Source organism: Brachypodium distachyon, chromosome 4, assembly GCF_000005505.3.
Source record: "Brachypodium distachyon strain Bd21 chromosome 4, Brachypodium_distachyon_v3.0, whole genome shotgun sequence".
Taxonomy (NCBI): Eukaryota; Viridiplantae; Streptophyta; class Magnoliopsida; order Poales; family Poaceae; genus Brachypodium; species Brachypodium distachyon.
This window is the reverse complement of record NC_016134.3, coordinates 29,462,344-29,468,920: the sequence shown is the minus strand read 5'-3', so window position 1 is coordinate 29,468,920 and position 6,577 is coordinate 29,462,344. Positions and strand designations below refer to the sequence as shown.

The 6,577-nt window shown below is 40.6% G+C and overlaps 1 pseudogene; it reads right to left on the bottom strand.

Annotated features, from left to right (window-relative positions):
- Positions 1-2,426: 2,426 nt before the first annotated feature.
- On the bottom strand, positions 2,427-6,396 carry LOC100821135 (annotated as a pseudogene).
- Between the last annotated feature and the right edge of the window lie 181 nt (positions 6,397-6,577).

Here is a 6,577-nt window from a genome sequence, read left to right as displayed (position 1 = left end):
GACAGGACTGCGCACATGGGCTGGATGGCCGTTGGCGTTGTGAATACGGGCTGGGCCAACTGAAATACATGGCGTGGGCCCTTGTAGTCTGGATCACGAAGCAAACCTCGTGCCCAGGATTCCGCGATGCCAGAGCTGATCGTCATTTTCGGTCGTATCTAATGCATCTGGGTGCGTTCATGCATCCTGGGCCTGTCCACCTGTCCACGGCCCGATACACGTCCTACGTAGTGGATTGAAAACAAGGGAAAACAACCTTGGCCAGATCCAACAATCGAGCTAGGGAAGCCACACGGCCACACCGGCATCGACGACAATTAAGGGTGTTCCTGTGCGCAGATCCATCAGAACAGCAGCCCCTGTTGTTTGTTTATTTTCTCCGATGGCACGGCATCACATCCAGAGGTTCTGCAGGCAAATGATCAAGAGCAACCTGTATGTACGTACTCCTCTACATGTGAATAAATTCTGATCAATTTGAAGAGGTGTACATATGCATCAACTAGCTAGCGACTCATTTGCATCTATCGGAGCCAAATTCGATATCTATTTCCACATTCGTCGGTTTGTAGATCAGTGGAGGTCAGCATGCAGATTAAAGATTCAGAATGCATAAAATGTACATAGGTTCAGTACACCCATTCATAAGGACGTGGTCATCAGCGCAGCATAACAGCGCCAATGAGCTCGCCGGGATAATTGATCATCTCGAGGATGCCAAGCTGCGCGCAGAGGAAGAAATTAATTGGACTTGGGAGAATGTATTAGCCAAGGGTTTTTCGACAATTAGGATCGAGGACTAAAACGGAGAGGCTTATGGTGTCCACTTGCAATTTTCCCATGTTTTCAATATAATCCACGACGTAGGATGTGTACCGAGGGCGGCGGATAGGCCCAGGATGCACGGATGCATGAAGGCACCGGATGCACGGGATACGGCGCCCTAAAAAATAATCAATTATCGGGAACCTAAAAGAGCATAAGTCTCCTCTAAAATAAAAATTCTCTCTCCTTTGGTTTTATGGAACCATTTGTTTTCTTATATTTGTATACAAATGCATAAACATTTATTTTTTCTGTTTATATCAGCCTTTTTTTTCAAAAATCATGACCATCTAATTCTTAGAACTACGAACGTTTTTCTTGATATATGAATACTTGCTCCAGTAAAGCGTATATTTTAAACAATGGTCATCACTTTATGAAAAGACATTTAAGTAGACCAACATAAAATGTTCATCATTCATCTGAGCATAAATAAAGAATAAATAAATAAATTGGACGGCAATCTAGCTTCTATACCTAAATAGGAGATTCACACTGGCTATTTTTCTCAACATGCAAGCATGCCATTTCATTAGGCCCACCATAATCAAATCATGCATATCTTTTTTTAAGCCTTGCATGTATTCATTTACATTTTTTACATTAATCTATAAATTCAAACTATGCCATCTCATCAATTAAAAAAAACACATGATTGAATTGATGAGGTGACATGGTTTGAATTGATAGATTAATTTCAAACTGAAAATGAAAAAAAAACTTTATCTTTTTGTTCCCATTAGTTAATTCAAACTATGCATTTGTTTTAATCAGTTTCACTCAACCGGAAATTTCCGTAACAACATGCGGGCATCATCCATGAACAATAGAACTTGAGGCTGCGGGCGTGGGCCTTGCCCAACCAATACGTTGATAAGGCCGAAAGGCCCAAATTTGAACAGGCCGAATGCAATATGGGCACAAAAGAAGCCCAGGTGCAGCCCACATCCGAAGGCAAGTGCTGCTGCAGCCTCCACGCGCGATGGCCAATTTCGCTCCGCCGCCTCCACGCGCTGCTCAAGTATCCAAGCGGAGATCCGCCAAGGGGGGTGATCCACGGCTTCACAGGCGCACGGTTAATCCTTCTTACTTTGTGTTTTGCGCAAATCCTTCTTACTTCACCTCGTAATGATCTCTAATTTTCAATCAAAGTGGAAACAGAAACTACATGCGTACAAACAATGCAGAAATGAGAAATCAAATTAGGAAGCACATGTTTGATTTTGCAACCATGTTTGTGTGTAGGCGTAAAGAGGAATAGAAACAGTTCCGATCCACAAGTTGTTCCAACCAATTGGTTCGATCTCTTGGATCAATCCTAATGGAAATGCTCTCTACATCAACTTACTACGGAGTTCCTGCCTCCAATCTCCAATTTCCAATTTCTGGCTTCGTTCCTGCCTCCAGCTGCGACCTCTGTACCCATTTAGAGTTGTGGTTTTACTTAGTCAGGCTTTAAAAAGTTTTACTTGGGACAAAGATATAATGTCTTATAGAAAGGAACGAAGGGAGTATTAAGAAGTGCAAAACACATTAGAAGAGGTTATGCATTAACCAAAACTAGTGATAAAAACAGGTTACATTAGATGGATCCATCGACTGTTCGTACAGTCAACCAATTTTGAAAGAAATATCAAGAAGACATATTCCGTGAATTTAAGAAGCCATCACCGAAGGCACTAGTAGAAAATAGGAGACAGTCCATTTCTTCCACAAAAAGGAAGAAGAAAAAACAGGCAAAAGAAGAACTATCGCAGAACATGACCGTTGTCACCCCAAACAATATGGGTGTCCATCATCCGGGAGGGAGGGAACTCTTTCTTGAACGGCGACTCTCTTCAATCTACAGAATAAGCATCAGCACTAATCAATACGTACGCTCTTCATGTACAATTACAGCTGCAACAGGAGTTTGTATTTCTTATACCTTGGTTCCCTCTGAGCTATGACTCCTTAATTCCGTGCAGACTTGCAGCCACTTCCTGCATGTTGGGGCGTTCGTTCTGCGACAGTTTAGTGCAGCAAAGTCCAATGCTTAGCACTGAAATTAAACAGTCTAGGTTATTTCTCTTTGTGACCACTGGAGTTTGTTTAGGAAACTCAGGTTGATCTTGGAGTAATTCAGGTTCAACAATTTGTGATATCCTTCCAGGAAAATTCATTTCGACGAATTTTGCAATGTCCAGTCCATCTCTGTACATACCATCGGTTGGACTCTTCCTTAAGAATATTTCAAGTATAACAATTCCGAAGCTATAGACATCGCTAGCAATCGAAACATGACCACCTGTTGCACACTCTGTATTTCACATGCCAAGAGTAATTTAATCCCAGTGTTAGACATACCTGGAGCAATATATCCAATCGTTCCATTTATTGCGACCGAAGAAGTCAAGTATAAGTCATCAGAAGGTGATACCGCGGAGTCCACTTTGAACCTTGCAAGACCAAAGTCTCCAACATGAGCGGTCATATTTTCATCCAAAAGAATGTTTTTTGGTTTCATATCACAATGAACAATAGTTCCTTGGTTGTTATGGTGTAGGTACTCCAATGCATCTGTGACATCCACAACAATACTCAGCCGTTGAGGCACTATCATATGTATCAGACCTGAAGACTCTTTGTAGTCTTGAGTTGAGTATAGTACTCTATGTAAGTCTCCTCGAGGCATGAGCTTATACACTAGAGCTTTGACATCATTCCCACTAGAATCAATGCTTGAGCATGCCGTTACTATAGAAACTAGATTACGGTGCCGCGCACCCCTCAAGGCATTACATTCTGTAATGAAGCTTTTTGTTGATCCCCTCGTCTCCATGTTGAAAACTTTTATGGCAACAAAATTTCCATCTTGAAATAGTTTTCCTTCATACACACATCCGTATCTTCCTCTTCCAATTATGTTGGATGGTGAGAACCCCTTCGTTGCTCTAACTATATCAAGGAAAGAAACTTTGGGAAATTCTCTATGAAATGATGGCAAAATCATAGATTTTGTCTTCTTTTTCCCTCTCGACAATAATATAAGTATTACCATTGCAAGTGATACCATGAAGACCATTGGGATTACCACTTTGAGCACAACAAACAGCTTGTGCTTTGTTGAATTTGAATGCATGATAGAACATGCCTGCAATTGTAACTCCAAAATCCCACCACAAAGCCCTTGATTTTCCCCAAGCCACATAGCAGTTACATTCTTGAAGATTCCATTTGTTGGGACCTCTCCCTCAAGATGGTTGAATGACAAATCTAGTTGCTCAAGAAGTTGTAGGTTGCCAAGAGACATTGGTATTGACCCACTTAAGTTATTATTATAAAAGTTAAGAAATTTTAGCCCTCGTATATTCACTAATGATGTAGGGATACTTCCACTGAAAATATTTGAATCCAACATGATGTACTGCAAGCTTTCAACATTTCCAAGAGTGTTTGGAATATCTCCAGATAGTTTATTTGATGAAAGTGACAAATATAAGAGTTGTCTGGCATTGCCAAAGTCAACAGGAACTCGATCGAGGTTGTTGAAAGATAAGTCAATTGCAATTATTGTTTGTATTATGAAGATCTCCTTTGGTATTCTACCATGAAGATTATTGTTGGAGGCATAAAATGCTTGAAGCATTTGGAGGATTCCCAGGCTTGGGGGTATGGGACCATCAGAGTTATTATGGGATAGGTAGAGATTCCCTAGCAAAGACAAATTTGAAAGTGATGTTGGAATAAACCCTGTAAAGTTATTGTCACTTAGATCTATTGATTGTAACTTCTTTAGACTCCCAATCCAGCCAGGAACCACTCCAGTAAGTTGGTTAATTCCCAATGTCAAGTGAATTAGGTTGAGAAAATTTTCGATGCCAAAAGGAAAACTCCATGATAATTTATTGGCTCCCAAGTTCAATGTTTCAAGCTTAACAGAAAGGTTACCTAATGAAGATGGTACATGACCTTTGAAAACATTTCCATTTAACGAGAAAACTCGTAGGTGACTACAGCTGGCTAAGCTGTGCATAAACTCCCAATCTTGATTCTCATGTGCTTCAAGTTTATTGAGCTCTAGATTTAACCAATAAAGTTTGCTTAGTTTGCCAATAGAGTCTGGCATCACCCCGGTAAAATTATTTCTTGATATGTCAATCTGGGATAGCTTGGAAGCATTTACCAATGAAGGGGGGATATGCCATTGAAAGAAGTTACTAGCTAAAAAGAGTCTTTGGAGCTTAGGTAGATAGTTACCAATGTCGGACGGTACCTCTCCGGTGAAACTGTTCTGTGTAAGGCTAAGATCAACAAGCGTAGAAAGATTCAACATGGCTTGTGGAAACCTCCCTGACAACCTATTGATTCCAACATAGAAGATGTGCAGCCTGCGGAACTTCGCAAACTCATTCGGTATGACACCCTTGATATTATTGAATAAACATCTAAAATCATTCAGCATTGTGAGATTAGCAAGAGAAGCAGGTAGTATTCCGGTAAGATTATTAGCTGAAAGATTCATATCTTCAAGTTTAGAAGGCCAACCTATAGGAATTTGCCCAGCTAAATGATTGCCATTCAGCAAAAGAACCTTGAGACTGGAACAGTTTGAGAAACTAGGTATCCCTCCTTGCAATGTGTTGTTACTAAGGAATAGATATCGTAGGCGACGCAGACGACCAAGGGAAGGGGGGATCGGTGAAGCTGTTATCCAACAGGATCAGCGTTTTCAGGAATGTTAGGTTGGCAAGTGAAGGGGAGATTTGCCCTACCAAACCTTGGTGCTCAAGGTCAAGACTAGTGACCCGATGTGGATTCTTCATCCTGCAACGAACACCTTCCCAATTACAGATGTGGGTACTTTCATTCCATGACATCAAGGCTTGCTGTGGATCGGCACTGATTGCGTTCTTGAATTCAAGCAGTGACAACATGTCTGTCTCATTTCCAAACAAGGAGCTGCAGGTGATACCATATGCACGGGCAGCCATCAGCACCATGACAAGCAAATTGATTGTTGTATCAACCTTCATGCTTGTCTCCTTTATTTATTATGCATGGGCAAAACGAAGAAAAAATTGGATTAAAAAAGGGAAATATCAAATATCAGACATAAAGAAGGGAATATATTGTTAATGTTAGCTAAGATTCATCTATGTTCTTGAAGCAGCTGGGACACAAATAGTTCTGATCGGCCTTATGTACTTGCATGCGTGCAACTGAAATTTCCCAAAGAACCGTGAAGGTTCAGAATTACACAAATATTGGTAGATAATCACATATTCATATGTCGAAAGACGTACCTTATATGGTTCTCTGCTACTTGAGTTTCTTGACCTTGATTATAATCGAAACTCTTTTGCTTTGCCTGATTGGGGATCAATCAATTGATAGCAAAAACTTCTTGCTGCTTAATTACCAGACTGAGAACTGCTTCATCCTTGATTTACAGGATCTGATTTATAGGGGTCTACCGCTCCTAATCCGGGACCTTTTTGAAGTAGTAAAATAAGACCAGTTTAGCGAATTTTGTGCATCTTGATTCATGCCTCAGTGAGTCAGTGACTTGAAAAAATTAAGCAAAGGCATGCTAGCTTTTGACCTTTTGTGTTTTGAAATGTTCCACATTATAGGCTGCTTTTATTTTAGAAATAAGGCTTTTTGCCCCAGCTTTACAGAAAGCAATTTTTCCCTTTAAGCTGGATTGGAACTCAGGTCATCAGAATCTCTTAAATTCAGAATGGTCTGGCCACCAACTCTCCATCCGGAA